The sequence below is a fragment of the Pteropus medius genome, unplaced genomic scaffold, assembly GCF_902729225.1.
Source record: "Pteropus medius unplaced genomic scaffold, Ma_sr-lr_union100, whole genome shotgun sequence".
Taxonomy (NCBI): domain Eukaryota; kingdom Metazoa; phylum Chordata; class Mammalia; order Chiroptera; family Pteropodidae; genus Pteropus; species Pteropus medius.
Window position 1 is genome coordinate 9,504,233 of NW_024349799.1, and position 15,988 is coordinate 9,520,220.

Here is a 15,988-nt window from a genome sequence, read left to right on the forward strand (position 1 = left end):
TATAGGGCTTTTCATTTAATGCTTGTGATACTATACTAAGTGTGTACTATTATTGTTTTCATTTTTGCAGGTGAGAAATCTGGTGTTCAATGAAATTAAATGACTTACCTTAGGGGAGAAGACTAACAAGTAACATTTTTGAGGTGTGATCATGAGATTGCTTGAATGTAAAGCTATAGTTCTCCTCCCATCTACCCTCAAGACGTACTACAGACTCACCCCTTAACCACAGCATCCTATGCAGCCCAATTGTCAATTCCATTTTAATGACAGGTACCTCAAAACCAGAGAAGCATCAATAATAATGCTTTCAATTTATTCAATATTGGAGACTGAGGCATGAACAGTGTAAGAAATTAGATTCTATCATTGGGAACAAAGGCTGGAAAAGCAAGTGCCTCATGCTTTGGTTGTTACCACCCGCCTCAGAAATGCGATTTCAGTTGGAATCCTAGATTTTTTTTTTCTTCTTCTTTTTCAAAGCACACATGTATTTATTCACTTCTCCATTTCTTCCGCATTGCTGAGTATGGCTTGGTTTACTTAGTTCCAGATGCCTGTCACTACTTAAAATAATCAGGTCACAGGAGTAAGTTTAATGTCACACCAGATCATAGAGTCTGTAAGGCATAACCTTTTTTTGCACTGATGATTCATGCATTTAGCTAAAAGTTGGAGGTTGGGCCATCTACATACATGTAGTTTAGTTACTATCTTGGAGATAGTTCTTTATGATTAAATTGGGTCTCATATTGTATGTGGAAAATCAAGCAGTTGACATTTACTTCATCGTTCATTCACTCATTTTTTAAAAATTTATTTTAATTAGTTTCAAGTATACAGTACATTGATTAGACATCTATATATTTTGTAAAACGATCCCCCCAGTTGCTCCCTCCCTTCTCTGACCCTCCGCCTAGCCGAAGTATTAATGTAACTGCATTCCCTATGCTGTGCTCCCCATCCCTGTGACAATCCATCAGCTACTAATTTGTACTTCTTTAACCCTTCACCCCATTCTCCCAGCTCGTCAAACTCCCCTCCCCTCTGTCCATCACCAAATTGTTTACTATATTTGTAGTCTATTTTTGATTAGTTTGTTCTTTTTATTCCTTAGATTCCACATATAAGTGAAATCATATAGTATTTTTCTTTCTCTGTCTGACTTAAATACCTTCTAAGTCCATTAACGCAATATCTTTTTCCATCCTCTTCCTTTTAGTCTGTGTGTGTCTTTTAATCTGAAGTGAGTCTCTTGTAGGCAGCATCTGTAATGGTCTCGTTTTCTTATCCTTTCAGCCACTCTATCTTTTGGTTGAAGCACTTAATTCTTTTCCATTTAAGGTACTTATTGATAGGAATGTAGTTGTTACCACTCTTTATTCCCGTTTTTGATACATGTTTTTTTTCTTAAGGAAGTCCCTCCTACATTTCCTGTAATACTGGCTTGGTGGTGATAAATTCCTTTAGCTTATTTTTATGTGGGAAGCTCTTTATCTATCCTTCAAGTTTAAATGATAGCTTTGCTGGATAAATTATTTTTGGTTGTATATCCTGGGTCTTCATCCTGTCGAATATTTTTTTTGCCAAGCTCTTCTGTCCTGCATAGTTTCTTTTGAGAAATCAGCTGCTAGTCTCATGGGTAGTATTTTCTGTTTTTCTCTTGCTGATTTTAATATTCTTCTTTCATATTTAACCTTTGGCATTTTAATTATGATGGTTCTTGGTGTGGGTCTCTTTGGATCCCTGGTTTTTGGGATTCTCTGAGCTTCCTAGGGTTTTATGTCTATTTCCTTAACCAGGTTAGGGAAGAGTTCCATCATTATTTCTTCAAACAGCTGTTCAACGTCTTGATTTTCTTCAGGTACGCCAATCAGATGGATATTTGGACCCTTAATAGTGTCCCGTATGTTTCTTAAATTATTTTTATAGTCTTTACATCTTTTTTCTTGAAATTCTGATTGAGTGTCCTTGGCTTTCCTGTCCTCTAGATAGAGCATTTGATCCTTTTCTTTATTCATTTTGTTTATTCCTTTGTTTATTCCATTTAAGATACTTCCTATCTCAGATGTGTTCTTCATTTCAAATGGTTCCCTTTTATAATTTCCATTTTTATGTTTTTTATCTCTTTGTTGAAGTTTTCATTGAATTTATCTACACTTCTCAAAAGTTCATTGAGCATCTTCATAACCAGTGTTTCGAACTCTGCATATGTTAGATTATTTGACTCCATTACATCTGGATCTCTGTTCTGTTCTGTCATATGGTTTCTGCTTCTTTGTCTTCCCATTTTGGCTGTGTTTCCGTGCCTGTTTCAATGTATTAAGCAAAGTTCCTAAGTCTCCCGGTCTTATTAGTGTGGATTTGTGAGGTAGGTGTCCAGTGGCACAGCCCTGAGAGGGGGTTCAGCTGCAGGCCAAACTTAGCCCAAGCCTCTACCCCTCCAGGGCCACCTGTTGAGATTCAGCAAGCAATCCACAGATGCTGTGCTTATAGTTGCCTCAAAAGACCACACCAGAAACTGAGGCCAGCTGCCTCCACTGTGAATCTAGGTGCTGCTCAGCAAGGAGCACCCGACTTGCTGAGGATATATGTGGACGTGGCTTAGATGGAGCTGCAAGTTGGGGGAGGCGGGGTTTCAGGGAATCCTCTGGGCGGAGCGACCTCTGTTATCCAGTTTAATGAGATCTCGGCTACGGCAGTGCTGTGTCTACACACTGGGAGGGGAGAGAGCTCAACAGGGAACAATGGCACCTCTGTACAGAGCAAGTCTTACCTCAGCCCACACTCTGACACCGTCTCCCTGTAAGTCCCTAGTGCCCTTGCGTGCAGCCGAATCGGCACTGGTGCTGAGAGCAAGCAGGTCCATTGCCAGGAAAATCCACTTGCGGACGCGGCCCCTTTAAGAGAAGTCTGCGGCTGACTCTGCCGTAGCCTGGGTCTCACTTAGCCGCTCGAGGCCAGACAGCCCTGCATCCTCTCCCCGTCCTACCTTCTGCTGTTGCAGGGTGATTTATTGGATTTCTCCCTAGTTGTATGGCTTGTTCGTCAAGATCCCAGGTGATTTTTCCTAGCTGCTTGCTCCTTGTTTCCATCACAACTTTGATTTGGTCGCCAGAGGGATGAACAGAGCCTCTATCATTTATGCCTTTTTTCCCTTCCCCCCTCATTCACTCATTTATTTGGCAAATATTTTATTGAGTGCCTATTGTGCTGTTGGTATTACAGAGATGAATAAGGTCAAGTCCCTGCCCTTAAAATCCTCAGGGTCTGTGGACCCCAATAACCTGTTCTATTTCAACATGATATCTGCTGGAAAGGGACTTTGTATGTAGCACACAGCATCTAGATTTTCCAAAAGAGGACGACTTTTGAATTCTCAGAAACTGGGTAGTTTCTTTGCTATGTAAGAAGAGTTTACCTAAGGATCTTCCTTTTCTTTTGAGCCAGGAAGAACTTAGGGTACCACCACACCCACAGCTAGCCTGAAACAGGTAGGGAGATGGGACAGGTATGTGTGTGAGTCATAACAGAGGGAATTGTCCTTCTTGGGCTGAAATGGGACTTTGGGTGTAGATTCCTTTGGCTTTAGAAAGGGCAGATTTCCTGTGTTGACCTTGGGGCTATCTAGGCTGTGGTCTGGTCCAGCTGTTTGATATTGTCCTCTCCCTGCCAGAATGTCGTTAAGCCTCAGACAGTTCTGGAGAAAGTGTGACTCAGTGTAGTGACCATTCATCAGTAACTCAGAGAAACAGTGAATGATAAACAGAGGAAGAGCCCCTTACAGGCACTGTGACAGTGATGAAGGAGACTAATTTCTTCTCAAGTGTAACTGCTCTCCACCCCTAGTCCTTAACGCAGCCAGCAGATGCAAGTGCAGAGAGAAGAGGCCTTTCTCCCTCAGGGAGCTCTAAGAATGAGTATTACATACAACACACATGTATGTGTGTGTTGGAAGTGGAGAGAGCTACCACGCTATTGTGCCACTAGATTCTTGCAGGAGGCAGAAATAAGAGAGCCATTCAGAGGCCAATTCTTTGGGTTGGCAGGTACTTGCTTTCAAGTATTTGTTGGCAGTTGAGATAAACTTCCAGACCCACGCACACTTTTCCACTTCCGAAAATGGGTATGTTACTATTTACTTTCACCTAACCTCAACTCCCACATTCTTCCAGGGCTTGGTCTCTGACTCTAAAGTAACAGACAAGATGATAGATGTGAAAGTAAAGATGAATCATCTTTGAGCTTTACTGTTTTGATATAGATAAAATAACTTGTGTGTATTCAAGCTTATAACTTCTGTTTTCAACCAGCTTATCAGAATGCTGTAGGACGGAGGGCATTTTTCAGAAATTAACTTTTCCATCTGCAAGAAAGGACATGTTACCAAGACAGTCTATAAAGGGTGTGCTTAGACTTTAATTTTCCATGCGATAAGAAGGAATCAGAGAAGAGGTTGACATAAGAATAATATGTGATGAAAAAATATTATGGCTATCTATTGTCTTTTACCCTTTTACAAAGCTTCAGTTTTTCAGAATTAACTGAAGGCTTTCTAAAATACAGATTTCTGGGCTCCTTCATCAAGATTTGTTAGATTTGCATATTAGTCATAGAAGGCAAACTTTGTACCAAACCATGCCTTTGTTTCAATGGCTGAACAAGATAACGTTTGTTTTTTATGCCACAGCCCAGTATGGGTCAGTGGGGATGGAGTTCTCTATTTCACTTAGTCATTCTGCCCCCACCCCTCTAGTGGTTCTATGATGCCCTATGACCTCAAAGTCCTTTACTGGGTCTTCTATGTCCATACCACAAATAAAGGAATGAGTGGAGGTGTGGAGAAGACACACCTGTTCTTACTTGCTGCAGCAAAGAGGTGACCATGCCACTTCTACTCACATCTCATCAGCAAGAACTAGTTTCATGGACCCCTGCAGTGCCCTGGGAAATATAGTTTAGCTGTGTGCCCAAAAGGGAAAGGGAACTTAGTGAAAAATTAGCAAGTCTCCGTCATGACCTTGGATAGATGTCCTTGAGAATTCTTACAAAGATGGCTTGGAGCCCATTTTCTTTAGAAACACCAATCTATAGGTACCTGTGGGTAATAGAAGATGGGTGCTAATCCACTTTCAGATCATGGAGACTTATCCGTAGTGGCAGAATTGTAAATAAACAAAGCAAATGCCTACTTGTGTCCTATTTTTTTTTGTGTCTACAATAGCTTCTTCAGCTGCAGCTCAAGTCCACAAATCCATACCTCAAGGTCTGAAAGACTCCATACATCTCTCTGGGACTCAGGTTCTTCATCTATAAAGTGGAGATGTGAACACATGACATCAAATAAACTAGTTGAAGTGCCTGGTAAAAAGCCTGTCATAAGTAGGTGTACAATAAATATTAAATGAACATTATTATACTTAAGAAAGAATGGTTAAAAGGTAAAAACTTACAATTATAAACTTAAGTTATGGGGATTTAATGTACCACTATCATAAACAATACTATATAGTATATTTGAGATTTGCTAAGAGAGTAAATCTTAAAAGTTCTCATTACAAGGAAAAAAAAAAACGTAACTATGTGGGTTGATGGATGTTAACTAGACTTGTCGTGGTAATCATTCCACTATATATGTATATATTTATATTTACATAATCATAATGTTGTTCACCTTAAACTATTACAAGGTTAAATGTCATTGATACCTCAATTAAACGGGGAAAAAATTAGAGTGAAAATTAGAATTTTAGAAAATTTATATCCACCACTGTGAGCTTGATAGGTTACCAATATTTAAAGACTTTGCTGATGAGTTCGGTGGTGATATTAATGAATATAATTTTCCACAATATATAATGAAATATGGCAACATTTGAAGATCTGCATAACTCAATAAAGCAATACTTTTCAAATGATCAATGTCTAAAAAAATTTTTATTTGGTGAATGTTTTGATCACAGTTCAACATATCTGTGAAAAAAGAATTAGTCTATTTTAAACTGTTGAGAAAACTGGGACACTTTTAATATAAAGTGTCAAAATAAAAAATAAACAATCAAACAAAATTGTAGATCCAAATAAACAAATACCAGAAAGATCAATTGGGATCCTAAAAGCCAAATCAAACACTCCTGGACCTTATGTTATTAAACTGGTTCGTTGCAAGACAAGAGCAACCTTTGGAAGCATAATCCTACGATGACTGCATTCTACTTTGCCATAATATGAAAAAAAATGTTTCATGTATATAATTCTGGCCATCTCTCTACAAAGAAAGGATTTTTTAAAGTTAATTTTTAATTTTAATACTAATATTTCTTAAAAGGAACTGTGTGTAGATGTCCAGAGAGTATTTTAATTTCTTGTATTGTTTGAATTTTTTTTGAAGTAAAATTTTTTTCTTGTATTTCTTAAATTTCTTTTATGAAAAAAATTTTTTTTTTTGTAGCTGTTAACACTCTAAGCTCTGGAGACATGCAGAACCCGGTTCAAATCCGCACCTTACAGTTTACCACCCTTGGAGAACAGGAGATAGTTTATCTACCTTTTCTTAACCTCGGTTTTCTTATTTTCAAAGTGGAAATTAATAACAATTTCTACATGAGATTATTTTGAGAATGAAATGAGATAAATTCTTGTAAAGCACTTGGCCTGACTCCTAGTAAATACTCAATAATTGTTTTTTGTTGTTTTATCATACTATCATCAACTTTACTGACAGGTAGCCAAATGATCATTCCTCCTGATTGCTATCTGAAGGAAGATCCTTTAGATTATGAATGCATTGCTGGTAGTAAAATAGCATAAAAAGGGAAAAGGGATTTAAGAATAACAAACAAAATATTGTATTAGCTCTGTTTTTCAGAAGAAAGTCTATATTTTTATGAAAGGGACTAAGGAATATCAAAAACTAAGATAGTAAATATTCAATGTACACTATAACTAGAACTCATCTTTTATTCCACATGCAAAATATTCAATATCTATTACTTTGTAGTATCAATTGTTAATTTGGGTTATATAATCTACAGAAGATAATTTCTAGACTTCAAATATATTTTCCCATATGTAATTTTTCCAGCTCTATTTAGGTATGACTGAAAAATAAAAATTATAAGAAATAATTTTAAAAGTATTTAGCAGAGGACTTGGCTTGTAAGTTTCCAGGGAATGATGGGATCTATAGAGTCCAGAGATAAAGTGGACCCTTGCTACTTGAAGTGCGGTCCACAGACCAGAAAATTTTTCATCACCTGGAGTTTATTAGAAATGCAGAGTCTCAGGTTCCACCATAGATCTATTGACTCAAAACCCACCATTTAACAAGACCTGCAGGTGATTTAATAAGATATGCATATAAAGATTTGAGATTACTTGGGTTAGAGGTCATCTCCAACCTCTTTACTCCGAGTTCCTGTATTTGAGGGAGACATGGTAAGGGCAGAGTCTGAGAGGTGGACCCAGCCCAGATGGCCTCGAAGAGAACAGATGATGATCATGCTAGAAAAGTGCAGTTTTCATAAATTAACAGGCATCTTTGCTGACCTTAGCCTCCTAATTAAAAACACTGTTTTGGAGCTATCCCTCTCTTTTATCTCTCATCTAGATGTTTGGTCCATATCTTGTTGCGACTGCTCTTCTATGTTTTCTTAGAAAAGATATCATTTCTGGGCATTTTTGAAGTTGAGGGGTGATCAAGGACAGACATGGGTCCTGGAAGTTGGACATGGACTGAGTATTGGAGCTTTTACAGCTCACTTGGTGATGCCAGCACTCTGAAAATGAAGTGGCTCAAAATAGGTATTATAAGGGTGCAGGTCGTTATGGTGATGGGAGATTGAAAATAGATTGGATAAGATGTTGAAATAATGGCGGTGGGAGAGGGGGGACCACCACAGTATATATTCTTTGAATTGTGTGTAAAGAAGTCATAGTCTGCTCCCATGGAGCTAGAGGAGAGCATAAGTCAGCATCTGCAGTAATAATCTCTCGCTCTCGTTCTCGCTCTCGCTCACTCTCTGTCTCAAGTTATATAAATCCTGATAACTAAAACAAAATAAGCTAACAAACAAAATAGCAACCTTTTATTTGTATAGAGTTTTACAATTTCTATGAGACTTTTTAGGCATTTATTTATTTAACAAATATTTGTTTAGCATATAATGTATATCAGAAACTGGACCAGGTGCTGGGATTGTAATGGGGAGCAAAACATACACAGGCATTTCTCTCTATGAAATTTATGCTGAAGTAGGTTTACACTGTAGTGGGTTCGGCTAAGTTTTATTGAACATTTACTATATGCCAGTCACTGAACTAGGCACATAGCCCCAAGGAATCCGCTTAACATTTCTCTGAGGTTGGCAACTTTATTTTCTCCTCAGATAGTGTTGATGGGAGTGCCCAAGGATTCAAAGTTCAAGTGATTTTGCCCAAAGAGATGTAGGTAGTTATTGGTGGGCCAAGGAAGAACCCGAGTTCATGACTCTGAGTTGCTCAGTCATGAGCTTGGTCTGCACATAGTCTGACAATGGCAGTGGTGGTGAGCCTTGAAGGCTGAGTAGGGTTTTGGAGACAGAGAAAAGTATTCCAGGAAGTGGAGCTTGAGTAAATTGGAGAAGGCGATGACAAGACAATGCCCTATGGGGAAAGGATCATTTCTGGAATTAAAAGCTGAGGCCTACAAGTGAAGACTGCTTTTGGGAAATGACAGACATTTCCCATGGTGGCCTGAGCGTAATATCTGCAGTCACTGTGGCTGGAAAGTAGAATTGGAGCAGATTGGGAAGGGACTTTAATGACATTCCAGAGAGTTAGTCCTTTATCCATTAGGCGACAGGGAACCATCAACACGTGGGAGAGGGATAAGGCTGAGTTCTATTTAAGTAAGATCACACCTACAGTAAAACGAATGTGAATTTGGCACAGTTTGGCAGAAATGGTGGGCAGTACAAAAACAGTGAAAAAATTAGTTAGAAAGCTGTTGCTCTACTTGTTCACCCAGCCTCCCCACTCTGTTAGATGGTGAGCTAACCACTGCTTCTCAGACTTTAATGTATGTTTCAATCCCTGGGAAAGTTGTTAATATGCAGATTCTGATTGAACAGGTCTGGAATGGGGCCTGAGAGCCTACATTTCTCACTGTTTCTCTGGGAACCACACTGTGTATAGCAAGATGTAGAGAATAATGACAATGTGCATAGTTACATAGAGACCCTACTACATGTCAGTCACTTTGCTGAGCCTTTTGCACTGTGTGTTCATTCAGTGCTCTTAATGATAACCAAGAGGCAGTTAAGATCGTTATCCCTGCTTTACTGGTAAAGGAGCTAGAAGTCGGAGAGGTTAGGTAGCTTGTTCAAAACACATAGACATTCTAGTCCCGTCTCTCTAAATCTTTTCTGCCATACAGAACAAACAAAATGCAGTCAGAGTTCGTGAGCTTCTCCTTAAATTTAAATTCTTTCTGCAGAAATCCTGTTACCACATATTAACCACAAGAAAGTTTCAACTTTTACTCATTCAGAAAGGAAGGAAGAAGCAGTTTTTCTCTTTTTGTCTCATGACCAAGACGGCTCCTTTAAGGAACAAGCCTGCGCAGTAGCAGGTGAAGATAGGGAAGCCCATAAGATCCGTGAAGCACGCATCTTTAAATGTTCATGTCTGATGCAGTGTCTTGGTGCAGGGGTACTGGGGGGTGGGGAGGCAGCAGATATGATGGGCCCTGGTGGGCAAGGAGCCATTTGTTTCTCTGTGTTAAATCTCGCGGTTGGGGACAAGGCCTGGCAGGCAGCCCAGGAATTTCTTGTTTCCTAATGTGGAGAATTCCAGGATGCAGGGAATTCTCCAGTTATGTTAACTAATCTGCTATTGCAACATCTATGGCTGGAGTTTCTCACTTCTTAAGGCCAAATCTGGAAAGCGAACTACTCATAGAATTCATTAGCAAAATGGAGAATGTGGACAATAGAGGGAAAATAAAACAGGCTTCAGAGTCAGAACCCAGGTTTGTGCCCCAATCCCTATAGTTATTAGCTATGTGATTTTGTGCAAATTACTCAGAGACTCTCATCTATAAATGGGTTTATGATAACCTGTGCAGAGGGTTGTGGTGAGCATTACATAAGGCATTGGGTCTGCAAGTGACTGCTACATGTCAGGTGTCCAATAAATGCTTGTGGACCTAAATTCACCCTCTCTCAGGGTCCAGTCTTATTTCTTGTTGAAATAGCCCCAAGCGTTCATCTATGAGGACATTCGCAGTTGGTGTGTGGAAGGGCATGAGGAGATGGGGGAGCTTGGATGATATAGTAGAATTTATTCCCATATTATTTGCCAATGAATAGGTTTTGAGATGGATGTGAAAATCAGGACCTCAGCTGCCTGGGACATGTGCTGACTAACAAGATGCATTTTAGCAGGGATGAGAAAGATATTGACCTTGTACGCTACAAATTTAAGTGCAAACGTGAGGCTCTGGATAGTCCCACCATGTGAAGCTAACAGAAAAGTGAAGGTGAACTTGCTCTACTTCCATTACTAGAGGTATAAGCTTTGGAACAAGAAGGTGAGAGATGTACTTTTCTCTCTCTGTTGGTCAGAACAGCCTTAAGACCTTTCCACACTGGATGGGAGCAGAGAGAGTAAGTCTTATCTTTAGAGGAGAGGAAATAAGGCGGTGAAAGAAGTGAAGACCATATATTTGAGGAGTTGTTTGGGAAGTAGAGTGGCTTAGCCTAAATAAAAATAAACAAGGTAATTGCTATATGTAATGATCTGAAAGTATAAACCGAGGAAGTGGGCTGAAAGAACAGAATTAGGAAAAATGAATGGAAACTGCGGAGACAAACTTCAGTTCCTTATATGGAAGAATTTTAATAATAGTTGCTATTAATCAGCTCCTCTGCCAAGCACATCACATTGCTTTGTGTCACCAGTCCTCTGATAGCCTTTCCAAGTAGACATTCTTTTTTCCATTTTTCAGATGAGAAAACAGGTTCGGATAAAGGAAGTGACTTAGCAAAGTCACACAAATCAGGATGGGTGGAGTCAAGAACTAAATCTATGGACTCTGAAGACTCTGCTTGCCCCACTGTGTTGGACTGTCAGACAAACACGAAGCCTGAACATAGAATGTGTTATCTCGGAAAGTATTGAGTTCCCTGTCATTGGAGGTGATCATTTGTCAAGAATTCCATGGAAGGAATTCAATAAAAGAAGTTTGACTCTGGAATCATGCTGCCTTAGTAATTAATTTGCTGAAGTTTTCTTAAGCTGTTTTTTAGACCTATTATACTCTAAGTGCTTGTCATAGGGCCTATAGTGAGAGCCCAACAAATGATAGCTTTGATAATAGGCTATACTCAGTTGCAATGGCCTAAAATCCCCAAGTGTGATGAAAAGCATTAATCTACACATCCAAAAAACTCAACAAACTCCCGCTAGTATATACTTAAAGAGATCCACACCAAGACACATCATAATCAAACTGTCAAAAGCCAAAGACAGTGAGATAACTTGAAAGCAGCAAGAAGCAACTCACCCAATATAAAAAAAAAAAATCCTCAATAAGATTAAAAGCTAATTTGTCATCAAAAACTATATAGGCCAGAAGGCAATGACATGATTCATTCAAAATGCTAAAAGCAAAAACTATCAACCAAGAATTCCATATTAGATAAAACTATCCTTCTAAAGTGAAGAAGAAATTAAGATATTTTCAGTTAAATAAAAACAGATTTTTCAGCTAGCAAAACTGTCCTACAGAAAAAGTGCTAGAGAGTCCTTCAGGCTGAAATAAAAAACACTAGGCAGAAATAAGAATTCATATGATGAAATAAAGAGCATCAGTAAATATAAAAGACAGTCTAAATATATTTTTATTTGTATTCTTTGTATTTTTAATTTTGTTTGCATTTGTATTTTTTTATTTCTATTTTTCTTCTGTCTGATTTAAGATTACTGTATAAAGCAATAAGAACAAATATGTATTGCTAAACATACAATCTATAAAGATGTGATTTGTAAAATAATAATAGCAAAACAAAGAGGATTCATTAATAAATTTATATAGAAATGACATTTTTGTATACTATTGGAATTAAGTTAATATTAATCCAAACTATATTGTTATAAATCAGATGTTAATTATAATCCCCAGAGCACACACTAATAAAATAAAATATTGAAAGAATAGTACAGAAAAGACAAGGGAATTTGAATGGAGCATGTAGAAACAAATCACAAAATGGCAGATTTAAACCCTATCTTATCAGTAATTACATTAAATGTAAATGGATTAAATACTAATTGAAAGGCTTAGTTTGACAGAATGGATTAGAAAAACAATCTTTAAAGACAATATTTAAAAAATTATCAATGTTCAATAAACACATAAAAAGATGCTCAACGTCATCAGTAATTAGGGAAAAGCAAATTAAAACCACAATAATATACCATTTCATACATACAAGGATGAATATAATAAAAAAATGGACGATTACAAGTATTGGTGAGAATATGAAGAAATTGGAACCCTCATGCATTTCCGTTGAGAATGAAAAATGGTACAGTCACTATAGAAAATAATTTGGCAGTTTCTGAAAAAGCTGGACTTAGAGTTTACCATGTTATCCTGCAATTCTACTCTGGGGAGCTACCTAAGAGAATTGGAAATATGTGTTCATACAAAACCTTGTGTATGAGTATTCACAGTCTCATTATTCACAATAGCCAAAAGTTAGAAACAACCCATGTGTCTATAAACTGATGAATGAATAAACAAAATGTAGTATATTCATACAATGGAATAAAGAGAAAGTATTGATATATGTTACAACATGGGTAAATCTTGAAAACATTATGCTAAGTGAAAGATGTCCATTACAGAATGCCACATTTGCACGTGAAATGTCGAAAACAGGCAGTTCAGTAGAGACAGAAAGTAGATTAGTGGTTGCCAGGGCTGGGAGCAGGGAGAACAACAACTAAAGGATATGGGTTTACTTTTTAGAAAGATGAAAATATTCTGGAATTAAATAGTGGTGATGGTTGCACAACTTTGTAAATGTATTAAAACAACTGAATTGTACAACTTAAAAGAGTGAATTGTTCGGTGAATTATATCTCAATTTTTGAAAAAGCTATGAGATAAAGTATGTAGATCTCTGAATATTACTTGGCACGTATGTGGTATTTACCGAACATTCTATTTTTTTCTTTCTTTCTTTTCGTCATCCGCTGTGTGACTTAAGACGTCAATCTGCTTGCCTCTGAGAGTCTCTGCCAGGTGATATCAGCTTATTGGAATGGTAAGTCAAGCTCATAATCCCAACTTCCTGAAAGCCTGATGTCTCTTTGGTCTCAGATTCATTTTCATGTTCATAAGCAGATGTCTGATCATCAGAGTATGGATATGTATCACTCCTCAACTAGCATGCCTGAGGGTACCGCACCCAGATAATGTGTGACATGCCTGGGCCAGACCTTGAATGAAGCTCCTGGCCCTTGAGCTTCTGTGTTTAACTTCCTTTGCTTTTTTTCCTGCTCTGCCATCCTGCCTCCTCTGCTGGGATCCCTTAGGGTCCTGTTTAGAGGCAATACAGGTGGTGTGACCAGGGCCAAGTGACACTGAGAGAGTCAGTGAGGTCTGTATCTTCGAAAATGTCTGTGTAGTGACCCAAAAGGGGAAAAAAATGTGCTACCGAAACGAACTGCAGCCATTCTCCAGCCCACCAGATGCATAAGGAAGCCTGCTATCCCACTTGAGAAAATACTTTTAGGCTCCTTGCTGTTCAGCAGCTTCAGATCTCCAGGCCTCATTGGAAAAGAAAGTGGTAGAAATAAAGAATTTGTTTCTCTTTTTTTCCCTTTTTGATACCCTATTTTTATTTTTTGAATATATACTCAGAAGTAGGATTGCTGGATCATCATATGGTAGTGCTCTTTTTAATTTTTTGAGGAACCTCCATACTGTTTTCCATAGCAGCTGAATCAATTTACACTTCCATTAACAGTACACAGATATCCTTTTACCACGTCCCTGCTGACAATTGTTATCTCTTGTCTTTTTGATGATAGCTTAACAGGCCTGAGGTGATAGCTCAGGATAGTTTTGATTTGCATTTCCCTAATGATTGGTGATAATGAGTATCTTTTCATGTACCTATTGGCCAAAAGCATAAGCAACAATAGCAAAAATTAATAAGTAGGACTATATCAAACTAAAAAACTTCTGCACAGCAAAAGGAACCATCAAATATATAAACCATCCAAAATGTATAAAGAACTCATACAATTCAATATCCGCCCCCCCTCAGAAAAAACCCCAATCTGATTTGAAAATGGATAAAAGAAGTGAATAGACATTTTTCTAAAGAAGAGCTCATTTCTTGGTATAAAAAAGTGAAATGGGAACTTCCTTGTTCAGAGATGACTTTTACTAGAAAGGCATTTTTAGTTTCTAATAGCGGATGTAAGGACTGGGAGAGGGACCCATGAGGAAGGAGGAAAGAGGAGGTGGAAGAAAGGACTCAGTTCCGAGGATGAACCCCATAACGAAAGGGCAGATTGGGGTCTAAGGTGAGAGCTGACCCAAGAATGGGACCTGGAATTTAATGCTCAGTTGTTTGTTCTCCTGAATGGTGATTCCTAAAACCTTTGCAAAGCAAGTAATAAGCCAGCCTTGAGTTAGCTGGAGGATGCCAGGAAGGAGGTGGGATGGAGGCGAAGTTCATATTCGGGGAACAGGAAAAGAAGAGAGGAGAAAAGTCGAAGGTGATGAAAGGAAAGCTCAGAGCGGCATTTCAGACTGGGAAGTGAAAAGAGCCACGTGGAGAATGTGATGCCTTGGGAATAATGCTAATCCTGGGAGATGGTTAGATTTCTTTGATTTGTGTAGGATGCAGTCTTGGGTTATGGCATATAGTCAGGGAAAGGTAACCCCAAGAAGCTGGCAAGCACAGCGCTTGTGGGTGTTGGATTCTTATGAAAATTTTGGAGGCTTCGTGAGAAGAATCTAGCTGAGCACACAGGAGAAGAAGGGACATGTGGTTGAGGGGAAAGGGCATAAACAGAAGTCTGAGGTGAGTGGGTTTACTGAGCTCATCCAAGGGTGTATCACTGACACATATTAGAACTCCAGCAAAGTCTGAGTGAAACTGAGCAGAGGAGCTAAGACTAAGAGTAGTGAGATGATATGACAGGGAAAGAGGGCCCAGAGCAAAGGACTGGCTAAATATGGGGGGATGGGGCAGGCTGAGAGAAGGGGGTGCGCAGTATCAGGAGAGGGTGGAGGCAGCTTAATGTCAGGGGCCTGGTGTGTGCAACACGAAGGGACAGTGTTCAATGCTAGGCGAAGGGGGAGGATTAGTACCAAGGAAGGACTTGTGCTCAAAACTGAGAGGAGAAACGCCAGTGACGGGGAGGGCTCAGTGCCCAGAGAGGGGACATAAGTGCCAGAGTGGGGAGCTAAGTCCCAAGTGTTATCGAGACAAAAAAGGGCCCCATCTTCCTGCACGTTTCTGAGCCAAAGACAGAAGTGCAAGTTTTGCAGCAAAGTAAGATTTATTAGAGTTGCAAGTCCCAGAGACACAGCAAGCTATCGCTCAAAGGCCTGGCGCCCTGGGTGTCTCGGGAGTATATAGGGAAAAATCAGTAGTCAAGGGAGTCAAGGTCATGGTTGCTACCGATTGGACAGTTGGAGGGAGATGAGGCAATCGATGATTGTGTCCAGTTCTGGAATCAGCCATGGGCCATCCCCTCTGGTCTCATGGCCTGGTCTTGTGGCTGGTGGGATTGTTCTACTTTAATGGGCCTGGGGCTGAAACACATCTAAAGCCAAGATGTTATTTATCCTTAGTCTAAAGTTCAACCGAAATCTATCATCCTCATGATTATAGACCTGACCTTGGTTAATCTTATGTCCTAAGGCTTAATGATTAAAGGAGCAGGCTTACAGAGGATAGGGGCAGAAAAAACAAAAACA

At 39.0% G+C, this 15,988-nt stretch overlaps 1 long non-coding RNA gene across 1 annotated transcript in view; it reads left to right on the plus strand.

The window, feature by feature from the left end:
• The window catches only part of LOC120620908 (uncharacterized), a 28,897-nt gene extending 17,339 nt beyond the window's left edge, over positions 1–11,558 (plus strand). Inside the window, exon 3 of the long non-coding RNA XR_005658026.1 lies at positions 10,988–11,558. This is a non-coding gene — a long non-coding RNA (uncharacterized LOC120620908). The remainder of the gene's footprint in view (positions 1–10,987) is intronic.
• Positions 11,559–15,988: the final 4,430 nt, after the last annotated feature.